This window comes from Hevea brasiliensis, chromosome 3 (genome assembly GCF_030052815.1).
Source record: "Hevea brasiliensis isolate MT/VB/25A 57/8 chromosome 3, ASM3005281v1, whole genome shotgun sequence".
In the NCBI taxonomy this organism is placed as follows: Eukaryota; Viridiplantae; Streptophyta; class Magnoliopsida; order Malpighiales; family Euphorbiaceae; genus Hevea; species Hevea brasiliensis.
Window position 1 is genome coordinate 26,128,969 of NC_079495.1, and position 13,834 is coordinate 26,142,802.

A 13,834-nucleotide genomic window follows, 5' to 3' on the forward strand; every position below is an offset into this window, starting at 1 on the left:
TAAGGTATGAATATGCATGGATGTTGAATTAGTGTGCTAATTGAGGTTTATGGATAATTTAAATTGGACATTAGGGTTTTGAGAAGTGAAACTTGGATTTAGCTTATGGAATTGTGAAAGAACATTATAAGGGTCAATTAGTGACCATTTTAGGTATGTTGACCATGAATTGGACTGAAAAATAGTATAGCCAAGTGAATGTGTAGGCTGCCTTGTTAGTGCAGCAGAGGGACTGAAAATTCAGTCCACTTGCACAGCCATAACTTTGGCTGTGTAGGTCCAATTGATGTTTGGCCAATTGGACATGAAACTAGGCTTGTAATGGCACATTTTTGCTGAAGAAACCATGCCCAAAAGACCAAAGCAAGAGGACCAAAACTTGGCCCCAATCCGGACACCCTGCAACAGCCCCTGCAGAAATGACCAAATGAACAGTAACTGTTCATTTAGCCATAACTCACTGTAGATTTGGTCAATTGACCTGAAATTTTTACAGCAACAAGTTAAGACATAGACAAACAACTTTCATGAAGAAACCTACCCCAAATTATGACCAGAACCTAACCCAAATGGCAGTCACAATTACTGTTCAAACCTGCAACTCTGCAGATTTTCATTTGAGCAGTAATGTTTGGATGGCTATAACTCTCTCTAGAAAACTCGGATTTAGGCGATTCTTGAACCGATGAAAACCTAAGGCATAGTAGAACATTTCATATGAAGAAAGTTAGACCAAATTATGAACTTAACTTGATCAAATTACTGACCAAAGTTGGACCAAAATCTGCCAAAACCCAAAAGTGCAGCATGAGCGATTAGTGCGTGAACAGTAAACTTATTTTGGCCATAACTTGAGCTACAAAACTCCAAATGGAGTGATTCAAAAAAGGAAATTCAACTAGACAAAATAAGGAACATTTTCTATGAAGGAAGTTTTGTCAAATTCCAACAGTAAATCGACCAATGAAACAGTGCAACTTCGGAGCACCAAAACCGAAAATTGGCAAATTTGCCAAAATGACCTAAGCTTTGAGAAAGTGACCAAAACCAACAAGTTTTAAATGAAAAGTGTAGTATGTTTGAAGTGCCAAAGTCAATGTACATATTTTCTATACTAAAGTCAACACTTTAGTTGACTAATGAAGTGAATAGTGACATGAAAACTTGAAATAAGCTTGGAAATGGATTTGGTAATTGATTCCAACAAGTTTTAAATGCAAAATGTGGTACATCGGGAGTGTTAAAACCAATGTACCTATTGTCTATGTAAAAGTCAACATTTTTGTTGACCAATGGGGTGAATAGTGACACCAAAACTTGAAATTCAAAATTTGAAATTAGAAATGCATCTAGGGGACTTTAAATTGCAATTGGCAATTAATACTAGTAAATGTAAAACTCAAAATGTGGAATCTTGGTGTAATTAGAATTAATATATCCACTAAGTATGAAAAAGTCAACATTTTGGTTGACTAGTAAGGTGAATAGTAATCAAAATGATTAGTAAATTAAGATGAAAACCTAGAACCAATTCTAAGCTTAAATGCTTAGAATTGTATGACAAATATGGACTATGAATCCTAGTCAAAATTGTTAAAAAGAAATTTAGGCCATAAATTTGAAATCCATGAAATATTCATGGATTACTTGAAACATGAAAAATAAGTCACCTAATTGATGTGAATAGATAGTTAGGGCATATATGCCCATCACAAATGGAATTCATACAATATTAGTAACTCAACTTGAAATATAAAATTTGTAATTACATAAGTAGATTCTTGAATGTATAAATGAGAAAAGAAAAATGTTTTGAATACAATGGTACATGTGAACCATTGCTTAGAATTGTGATCAATATGAATAACATAATGAATGAATAAATGAACCATATTAATGTATGAATGAGACATTAGTTCTCATTATTGTAGAGAGGAGAAATATTTTGAGTACAATGGTATATGAATACCATTATTGTGAATTGTGATCAATAGGAATGATGTAAGGAATGTATGAATATTATGATCAATGTACAAATTATGAAATTTATCGTGAAATAATAAAGACATAAAACACAACATATTAATATTTGATGATATTATATGCCCTTGTATTGCCTAGACATGTGTGTCAGATTGGATAGTTTGGCATGCCAATAGGGTATTGTTTTAGCAGTACTGCGAAAGGCTTTATGCTTGTATTCATGGCTTTTATGCCCGTATTCATGGCTTTTATGCCTGATTATGTGATATCATGGCTTTTTAGCCATACTCACTGCATACATGGTTGACGTTCTGCGTCCCATGGTATGACGGCGAAACCGCGGTGTCGGTGCCAACGACCCGTTATCGATTTAGTCAGCCTGTCGTAGGTCACTTGGGCAGTGTAATTTATTGAAATAAATTAAGACTATTAGTAATTAAAAACATTAGAGATCAAATAAATGAGTTAATAAGACTTCAAAAGAATTAGTTACAATTATGAAATGATCCAAACCACATAAAAATTGTTAAGTAAAATGATAAGAGAGTTGCAAAAATAGGTATAACTTAACTAAATATTTTAAATGTACCTTCTATTGCCATATGAATATAAATTGAGTATTTTTATTAATTACGTATATCGTACATTATCACCGTGAATTTCGAATTAAACGCTTCCAAAGCGAAACAAATGAGAACAAAAGATAATTAACATTAGACACATTGTATTAAATTAAATTGATTCTTAAGCATTCAAATTATGCTCTGTTCTTTCTTTATTTGTATATATTATTTCTTGTTATATTATTGCACCACTAAGCAGAAATGCTTAGTGCGATGGAATTGCTTCCTCGCAGTGCGAAGGTAAAAACCAGTGGTATCGACTAAGATTTTGGAGTCCGGATCTGCGAAGTGTCGAGAAGAGTTCAAGATTGTCACCTCCTCGGAATGCATGTAGATAGGGCTCATTTTATACATGTTATGTATATTGTTCATTCCTAGCACATTGTAAATTATTTGTATATCTTGTACAAAATAAACTCATGTAATTAACCTATGAATTATGGAAGCTATTCAAAGTAAGTATTTTAGTATGTGAATTGAATTTGAGTTATAATGAGATTATACTTGTGAATATTGAGATATTGAAAATCTAATGAGATTCTAGAAATCTGGATCTTGTATTGAGATACATTATGTTTGAAAATTTTGAGACTATTAAGTTTGAGAAATTGAGTATATATTGAAATTGTCTTTGGCGAGTTGGAAGAACTGTTAGTCAAATTACAAAGACACTTTGTCGGATTATCGTTAAAATTTTTGAAATTTCCAATTTAATTAGATTTTGATAAAAGTAAAAATAGCCTAAATCTTCAATAAAGTTTTTGAATAAATAAATCAAGGACTGTAATGAAATCAGATAAAATAGAGTGCTCCGGCACACTGAGTGGCATAACTTGCTCGGCTACACTGTAGTCGGGTAAGGGGTGTCACACAAAGTGAGACCTTAATAGTAATTAAATCGACCACAAAATCTTCCAACAAATGATTAAGTTGGTAATGATATAATTATGGTAATTATATCATGGCTCTCCATTAGGGCAATTAAATTTAGAAATTTTAGATACTTAGATTGTTGGCTATGGTTATATAGGGATGGTTTTTGTAGTCTAAGAGATTTTCTAAATTTAATTGTTAAAGCATGTGATGTTGTGAGCATGTGGGTACTTTGGTGATCAAGAATGGATGTACCTGAGGTCATCAAGGTTCAAACTTCCATACTCACTGGTCTAGTAGGCTCAACTTAACTAATGTAAGAAAGGCCAAAAATGGATGTACCTGAGGTTTTGAGTATTAAGAGCCAAAATTTATTGATTGAATTTCACATAAGATGTGATGAGCAAGTGTTGTTCATTTATATGTTGTTAAAAGTATCCAAGAAAATGTGATTTGAGGATGGTTAACAATATATAAGAATTCAATCACCCACTAGAAATCTATCCAACTAGGATTTCTATTTTCTACTATGGAAGTGTAGGATTCGCCAAGTTAATAGGAGGACCAATTTGATTAAAAGACTATAATCATATTGGTAGTTAATTTACTTGATACAAGATAACTAATTTGAATCTTGCCTTTTTCTGTAGTAATTGAATCTGATAATTATGGCACAAAGGTCCAACCCGTTATCACGCATACTAGATGACAATAGGCTCACCGGACCTAACTTTTCTGATTGGCTAAGGAATTTTAGAATTGTTCTCAATCTTGAGCGTATAGGATACGTTCTTGATTCTAAGATTCCTAGTCCACTACCACCTGAGGCCACAGAAGAAAAACATGACACTTTGAGAAAGTGGCATGAAGATGACATGTAAGCTAAGTGTTATATGCTTACTTCAATGACTAATCAGTTATAGAAGCAGCATGAGAAAATGCAAACATCTTCTGAAAAACTGAGTCACCTTCAAGAGTTGTTTGGTGAAAATAGTAGGTTGGCTAGATATGAGATATCTAAACAACTGTTCAGAATGAAAATGCATGAATGCCAGGATGTGGGAGAATATGTCCATACCATGATCTGGCTTATAGAGTAGCTGGAGACATTGGATTTTTCCATGGACTTTTCTCTTCAAACGGATTTGATCCTTCAATCCTTGCCGGAGTCTTTTGGAAGTTTTATCACAAACTTTCATATGACGAAATAGGAGTGCACTTTGGCTGGTCTTCTGAACATTCTTGTGATTGCCCAAGGCAATATGCCTAGTAGGAAGGGAAAGGAAGTGGCACTTGTTGCTTCTTCTTCTTCTGGTAAGACCAAGAAGAAGAAGAAAAGCAATAAAAAGAAGCCATCTTCTGCCCCTGACCCTTCTGGTAGAGTGGGCAAAAAGAGCCAAACAATGAAGAAGAAGGCAAAAGCAGCTCCTGCTGACAAGGGAAAGTGTTTCCACTGTCAAAAGGATGGGCACTGGAAAATAAATTACCTAGAATACCTAGAGTTGGTAAAGAACAAGAAGGCAAGACCTTCTGAAGGTATAGCTGTTTCTTGTTTCTTCGATTCTGGTATTGCTTATCATACTAATTCTGCTTGGGTCATTGATACTGGTTCTAATTCACATATGATTTTTGATGTGCAGGAACTAGTAAATCATAAGAGCTTGGATCTTGGAGAAGTGAGGCTGAAGATTGATGATGGATCAAGTGTTGATGCCAAAACCATCGGATCTACTTCTCTTATTGTACATAGTAATTTTGATGATAATGTTTTGTATTTAAAGGATGTTTTGTATGTACCCAACATGTATAAAAACATCGTTTCTGTATCTAGTTTGACTAGAGACGGTTATGAATTTAGATTCATAAATGATGTATGTACAGTTTATTATGGTAATAAAATTGTATGTTTGGGTTACTTGCAAAATGGACTTTATTATGTTAATAATGAATGCAAAATAGCTCCAAGCACTGAATATGAAATTAATGCAACAGAAAATATCAACCTTAATCTAAAACAACTTTGGCACTTGAGATTAGGTCATGTAGCAGAAGATAGGATCACTAAGTTGGAAAGGATGGGGATTTTGTCCACTTTAGGAAATGAACCATCACCAACTTGTGAGTCCTGCCTTCAGGGCAAAATGACCAGATCTCCCTTTATGAGACAAGGGCAAAGAGCTAAAGATATTTTAGAACTCATACATAGTGATGTGTGTGGGCCATTTAGAGAAATGGCTAGAGGTGGATATTACTACTTCATTACCTTCACTGATGATAAATCTCGATTTGGGTATTTGTATTTAATGAAATACAAATCTGAATCCTTTGAAAAGTTCAAAAAATTCAAGGCTGAAGTAGAAAATCAAACAGGAAAAAGTATTAAAACCCTTCGATCTGATCGAGGTGGTGAATACTTAAGTACACAGTTTGATGAGTTCCTTCGGGAACAGAGCATAATTTCACAATTGATCCCTCTAGGTACACCACAGTTGAATGGTGTGTCAGAAAGAAGAAACCGTACTTTGTTGGACATGGTACGCAGCATGATGAGCTTCATTGATTTGCCTCTTTCCTTATGGGGATATGCATTAGAAACTGCACTATATATTCTTAATAGGATTCTAACTAAATCAGTTTCTTCCACACCTTATGAGATATGGCATGGAAGACAACCATCCCTTAAACATATTAAGATATGGGGTTGTCTAGCTTTTATCAAGAAGCTAAAAACTGATAAATTGGAAACTAGGTCCGAAAGAGGTAGATTTGTTGGATATCCAAAAGACAGTTTTGGATATTATTTCTATCTTCCATAATCACAAAGAGTTGTGATAAGTAGAGATGCAATTTTCTTGGAGAAAGAGTTTCTTCAAGAAGGTGGTATAGGAAGGAAGACAGAATTAGAGTTAGAGAATTTTATAAATGACCAACAACCTGCACCCATGGATATTGATCTAGTGGGAGAGCCTATGCCTATAGATAATACATCCACAACACCGGTACTTCATAGATCTAGTAGAATATCTCATCCACCAGAGAGATATGAATTTCTTCATGAGAATGAACAAAAGTTATTTATTCATGAGGGAGTTGATCATGGAGATGATCCTACTAGTTATGAAGAAGCTATATCAGATATAGACTCTTCAAAATAGTTAGAAGCCATAAAATCTGAGATGGATTCCATGCAAAAGAACCAAGTCTGGCATCTTATGGACCCACATGAGGGTATTGTACCCATAGGATGTAAATGGGTTTTCAAGAGGAAGATTAGTTCTGATGGAAAGATAGAGACCTTCAAAGCTAGGCTTGTAGCGAAAGAGTTTCGCCAAAGGGAAGGAATAGATTATGAAGAAACATTCTCTCCCATAGCCATGCTTAAATCCATAAGGATTCTTTTAGCCATTGCAGCACACTATGATTATGAGATTTGGCAAATGGATGTCAAAACTGCTTTTCTCAATGGTGTTATTAAGGAAAATATATACATGGAACAACTCAAGGGTTTTGAATTGAAGGAAGGTTCCAAAGTGTGCAAGCTTAAGAGATCCATTTATGATCTTAAGCAAGCTTCTAGAAGCTGGAATAAACGTTTTGATGAAGCCGTTAAAACTTTCGGTTTTATTCAAAACATTGATGAGCTGTGTGTGTATAAAAAGACTAGTGGGAGTATAACTACCTTTCTAGTGTTATATGTGGATGACATATTATTAATAGGCAATGATATTGGTATGCTAACATCTGTAAAAACTTAGTTGTCAAGTACTTTCTCTATGAAAGACCTTGGAGAAGCTGCCTATATTCTGGGAATTCAGATCTATAGAGATAGACCGAAAAGAGTAATAGGTTTATCCCAAAGGCTTTACTTGGAAAAGGTGTTGAAGAGGTTCAACATGCTTGATTCCAAGAGGGGATTATTACCAATTAGGCATGGGATTCACCTTTCTAAGGAACAATCTCCCAAGACTCCTGAAGAAAGAGAAAAGATGGCCAAGGTTCCTTATGCTTCAGCTATAGGAAGCCTAATGTATGACATGCTGTGTACTAGGCCTGATATTGCCTACGTTGTTAGTGTGACTAGCAGGTTTCAATCCAATCCAGGCATGGAACACTGGAAAGCTGTCAAGAATATCCTTAAATACTTGAGAAGAACTAAGGATTTATTCTTGATATATGGAGGAGGTGAACTTCAACTAGAAGGATTTACAGACTCTGATTTTCAATCAGACATTGATGATAGAAAGTCTATTGTCACGACCCAACCTATGGGCCGGACCGGCACTAGGACCTGGGCCAGCCTAAAGCCCCCGAGGCCCGTAGTAAGCCTAACTATTCATCAGCCCAACTCTAAGGCCCATTTGGGCCCAATTTCAAGAAATCAACCGGACAGAGTCCGGCCATAAAATGGACCTACCAACGGGGAGTTTTTGACTCACCCGACCTGTAAACACAATAAATACTCAATTGGGGAGCTCAGCTCACCCTCCACATACTCATCAGCATAAAAATAAATGGGAGCTCAGCTCCCTCATCCAATCCATCAAACATGCATAGAATATTAAGTTTACAGGTCCAAAATAATAATTTAGTTTACAGACCCAAATCAAATAAACATTTCTAACACATGCGGAAATTCTAAGATTTAACAAGTTTATACAAACATTAATAATCGACCTGCGAGGAAGAAAGCAGGTTAACCTCAAAAATATCCTCCTGTGGCCTGGAAAAATATTGAACAGGAGTGAGCGTTCGACTCAGAGAGTAAAATATCAATTTTAACCATAATCTCTATAACTATCTAAAACTAATGCAACCTGTGAAGTGAAATGCAACAGCAACAATATTTTCACATCATAACAGCAAAAGGTAGTTTGGAGCACTCACACACCCTGTAATATCAATCATAATATATGGGAGCTGATCCCCTATACAGCTCTCTTAAATCCAACCTGGTGCCAGCGAAGAACTCAGCTCGGACTTCCACTTAATAACCAAATCGGGGTCCCAGCGAAGAACTCAAGCCGTGTCTACCCCGAAGGACCGGGTCCCAGCGAAGATCTCAAGCCGTGTCTACCCGTCCTATCCATAGTCCACACCTCATCACACGCACGCCAACGCACGCACACTGCTCCAAATTACCACAACAACATACATGGCACTTTCACAGTTATGAATGCAACATAAATCGTGCCTAAAGTTTATCTACATAGATATATGCATATAAGTGATGCATGGGCATGCTTGAACATATAATAATAGTGAAATTACAATTAAAATTAATATTTTACTCACAGACTTGACGGTGATCACTGAGGCGGCTGGGCGGAGGAAGAAGGTTGTCCCGGCTCACCTGACAATTTTATTACAATCATTTAATAAATTTGACTCCATACAAACAAAGAAAAAGACCAAATACGTCCTAAGTCGTGCCGAAAATCCGGCAGAGTCTCCCCTATACCTAGGACCTACCCAACCTGCAAAATGGCTCAAAACACACTTCTATATTTACAATCCATATATCCACAACTCAATCACATCACACAGCCCCTCCTGGGCCCATCAAATCAGTCATCCATCACAATATGTAAAATTTCAATTTAGTCCTTATAATTGATCATTTTTGTAAAAACTACCCAAACAAGCTCTAAAAATTTTAAAACTTTGGCCCGGGGTCCTTAGCAATATTACTAGGCTATTGCAAAAAGAATCATAATTTTCTGAGCTACCACGAATATTTTATGGATTTTTAATCCTATTTAAGCACTAGAAAATTACGAAAAAGCAAGGTTCGGGTTCACCTTTGCCGATTCCGACTTCGGGAACGCGCTAGGAACGTCTGACAATGGGGGGATAGCCAAAACCTCGATCCAATTCGGAGACTTTTCCGGTAACAGGTCTGTCTGGTCCGAAATTTGCAGACCCGGTCAACTGTCGAATTTCCGCGAATTGAGGATACCTACACGAAGCCCACAACACGGGGGTTAGTACATAAATTTTTCAGAATTTTCTAAGCTCATTTAATGCTCGGAAAGACACTGCGAAGTTCCGTGGGACCCACCGAAAAATGGTGTCAGAAAAATTCGAAATTTATGTCGCCGCGAAGCTCTCGACGAATGGAGCGCTCTGGTACTCTCGATTTTCTCATGGGATTCACGGTTTGCGAGAAATCTAGCCCGAAAATCAAAATGGGCTAAAACTTCCCGGGCAAAAATTGGACAAACCGCTTGATGGATTTCGGTGTTCTTGGTGTCTATGGAAAGCTCTCGATGAGTAGATGATTTTAGACACATGACCCGGTCCGATTGGTGGCCGGATCGGCCGGATTTTGGCCTGGAAGTCGAGGAGTCGCGCGCGCGCTGCGCGTCATTTCTGGGGCCGTTTCAGCGTTCGGTGGCCGTGGGGGAGGGCTAAGGTAGGGCGCCGGCGAGGTGGGTAGGCAAGGGAGGTGGCAGCGCGGCAAGGGGAGGAGGGAGGAGAGAGAAAAGAGAGAGAGAAGGGGAGGAGGTCGGACGCGCGCGGGGAAGGGAAGAAGAAAAAGAAAAGGCCGGTCCGATTCGACCGGTCTGATCCGGTCCGGTTCGATTCGGCCGGTTCGATTCAGGATACAAAATTTTGAATTTTTACTCTGCCTCGGGACCAAAAACGAGGTCCAAAAATTCCAAAAAAATTTCAGAAAACTCAGGAAAATACGTAGACTCCAAATATATTTTTAGTTTTGCCACGTGGTCTTTAAATAAATTTTTAAAAATCATCAAAGTTTATATTTTCGGAAAATCGAACGCGATTTTTAAAATCCGAAAAATCTCAAAAAAATTCCTAAAATTTAAATAAAATTAAAATATCAATAATACTCATAAAATAATAAAATTTAAAATTTTTGGGGTGTTAAATTCTTCCCCCCTTACAGAAAATTCGTCCTCAAATTTTTACACAAGGCAGAATAAAGTACAGGATTACACATTGAACAGATAAGGGTACTTGCTACGCATGTCCCGTTCTGACTCCCAGGTGCACTCTTCCACTGACTGGCTCCTCCACAAAACCTTAACCATAGAGATCTGTTTTGATCTTAGCTGTCTCACTTGGTAGTCCACTATGGCTACAGGTTGCTCCTCAAATGTCAAGTTCTCTTTTAACTCTATTACATCCGGCTGTAGTACATGAGAAGGATCTGGAATGTATTTCCTGAGCATGGAGATGTGAAACACAGGATGAACATGAGAAAGGTTGGGTGGTAGCTCCAACCGGTAGGTAACTGCTCCAACTCTATCAGTAACCTCAAAAGGTCCAATATACCGAGGTGCCAACTTGCCCTTCTTTCCAAATCTCATGACTCCCTTCATTGGAGAAACCTTCAGGAATACATAGTCGCCCACTGCAAACTCCACATCCCTCCGTGCAAGTGCATAACTCTTACGCCTCTGAAAAGTTGTTTTCAATCGTTCCCTGATTAAAGGAACCATCTCTGAAGTGTACTGCACTAGGTCTACATCATGCACCTTCGCTTCTCCCATTTCCGTCCAACACAGAGGAGACCTACACTTTCTTCCATATAATGCCTCATAGGGTGCCATCCCTATGCTGGAATGGTAACTGTTGTTGTAGGCAAACTCCACCAAAGCTAGCTGATCATCCCATTGACCTCCAAAATCCAAAACACTCATGCGAAGCATGTCTTCCAGTGTTTGGATTGTCCTTTCAGACTGTCCGTCTGTCTGAGGGTGGAAAGCCGTACTAAAGTTCAACTGTGTGCCAAGTGCCTCCTACAACTTCCTCCAAAACCGAGAAGTGAACTGGGGCCCTCTGTCAGATATTATGGAAGCTGGAACTCCATGCAATCTGACTATTTCTCGAATGTAGAGTCGGGCGTACTGTGCCACAGAATACGTAGTCTTCACAGGCAAAAAGTGAGCTGATTTGGTTAGACGGTCCACAATTACCCATATCGAATCATATCCTCGTGTGGTACGAGGCAACCCAGTCACAAAATCCATAGTGATCATTTCCCACTTCCATTCTGGGATAGGGAGCTCTTGCAGCTTCCCTAACGGTCTCTGGTGTTCAAACTTCACCTTCTGACAAGTCAAGCACTTGGACACAAAGTCTGCTATGTCTCTCTTCATGCCATTCCACCAATAGCTACCTTTCACATCATGGTACATCTTGGTGGAACCTGGGTGGACATTGTACAGTGTATAGTGTGCCTCTTGCATGATTTCATTTCTGAGATTGTCCACATCGGGCACACATATCCTAGAACCCTGCACTAGGGCGCCATCATTGGCAAATCCAAACTCACCACCTTCACCTTGTTGTACTCTTTCTATGATCTTCATCAATTGTTGGTCTATGTGCTGGGAAACTCTAACTCTGTCCCGCAAGTCTGGCCTCACTGAAAAATGAGCCAACAATACCCCCTCATCTGAAAGATCTAGGATTAAACCTTGATCCATTAACTCATGCACTTCCCGAATCAACGGTCTCTTGTCCACTGAAATGTGCGCCAAACTGCCAGAAGATTTCCTGCTCAAAGCATCTACTACTATATTGGCCTTCCCAGGGTGGTACTGGATGGTGCAATCATAGTCTTTCAGGAGCTCCATCCATCTCCTCTGTCTCAAGTTTAAATCCCTCTGTTGGAAGATGTACTTCAAACTCTTGTGGTGGTGTATATCTCGCACACTTCACCATACAGGTAGTGTCTCCAGATTTTCAGTGCAAATACTACAGCCGCCATTTCCAAATCATGGGTGGGGTAGTTCTGCTCATGCCTCTTTAGCTGTCTTGAAGCATAAGCCACTACTTTTCCATTCTGCATCAAAACACACCCTAGGCCAACTCTGGAGGCGTCACAGTACACGGTGTATCCTTCACCACTCATAGGTAGTGTCAACACAGGGGCAGTGGTTAGACACTCCTTAAGCTTCTGGAAGCTCCTCTCACAGTCATCTGTCCAAATGAATGGAACATTTTTCTGAGTTAATTTAGTTAAGGGAGCCGCTATCCTGGAAAAATCTTGCACAAAACGCTTATAGTAGCCAGCTAGACCCAGAAAACTTCGCACCTCAGTGACTGTGGTAGGCCTAAGCCAATCAGTTACAGCTTCAATTTTCTTGGGATCCACTTGAATGCCATCACTAGAAATCACGTGTCCCAAGAATGAGATGCTTTCTAGCCAAAATTCACATTTTGAAAATTTGGCATATAGCTGGTGCTCCCTCAAAGTCTGCAACACCATTCTCAAGTGCCACACGTGTTCTTCCTTGGTCCGAGAGTATACCAAAATGTCATCTATGAATACGATGACAAAACGGTCCAAAAAATAGCTTGAACATCCGGTTCATCAAGTCCATGAAGGCTGCTGGTGCATTAGTGAGTCCAAAAGACATCACCAAGAACTCATAATGACCATATCTTGTCCTGAATGCCGTTTTGGACACGTCCTCATCCCTGATTCTCAACTAATGGTAGCCTGATCGCAGGTCTATCTTGGAAAAGAATCTAGCCCCTTGGAGCTGATCAAACAGATCATCGATCCGAGGAAGTGGATACTTGTTCTTCACAGTCACCTTGTTCAGCTGTCTGTAGTCAATACACAACCTCAATGACCCATCCTTCTTTCTCACGAATAGAACAGGAGCACCCCAGGGTGAAGTGCTCGGACGTATGAAACCTTTGTCCAACAGCTCCTGTAGTTGCTCCTTTAACTCTTTTAATTCTGCTGGGGCCATCCTGTAAGGTGGCATGGATATGGGGTTTGTACCCGGAACAACATCAATGCAGAACTCTATTCCCCTTTCTGGTGGCAACCCTAGAAGCTCTTTAGGGAAGACATCCATGAATTCTCTGACAACAGGAACATTTTCCATGTTGGCACCTTCTACAGATGTATCTCTCACCAATGCCAAATACCCTTGGCATCCACACCTCAACATTTTTCTAGCGCTAATTGCTGACACCAAATTATATGGAGCCACGCTCCTGTCACCATCAAAGCTAAACTCTTCCACACAAGGTATGTGGAAATACACCTTTTTATTTCTGCAGTCTAAGGTGGCATAATGAGTTGCCAACCAATCCATCCCTAAGATTACATCGAAATCAATCACTGGTAGAGGAACCAAGTCTGCTGGGAGGATCTTTCCATCCAATACTACTGGGCTACCAGGAAAAATAATATCTACATCTATGTTGTCATTAAGTGGGGTAGCTACCGACAAAGGACATTCTAAGGTTGTAGGGTTTCTACCCAACCTCATGGCAAACACAGGGGAGACAAATGAGTGCGTAGCACCCGGATCTATCAAAACACGAGCCTCATAGGAACAGACCAGAAGAATACCTGCCACCACTGC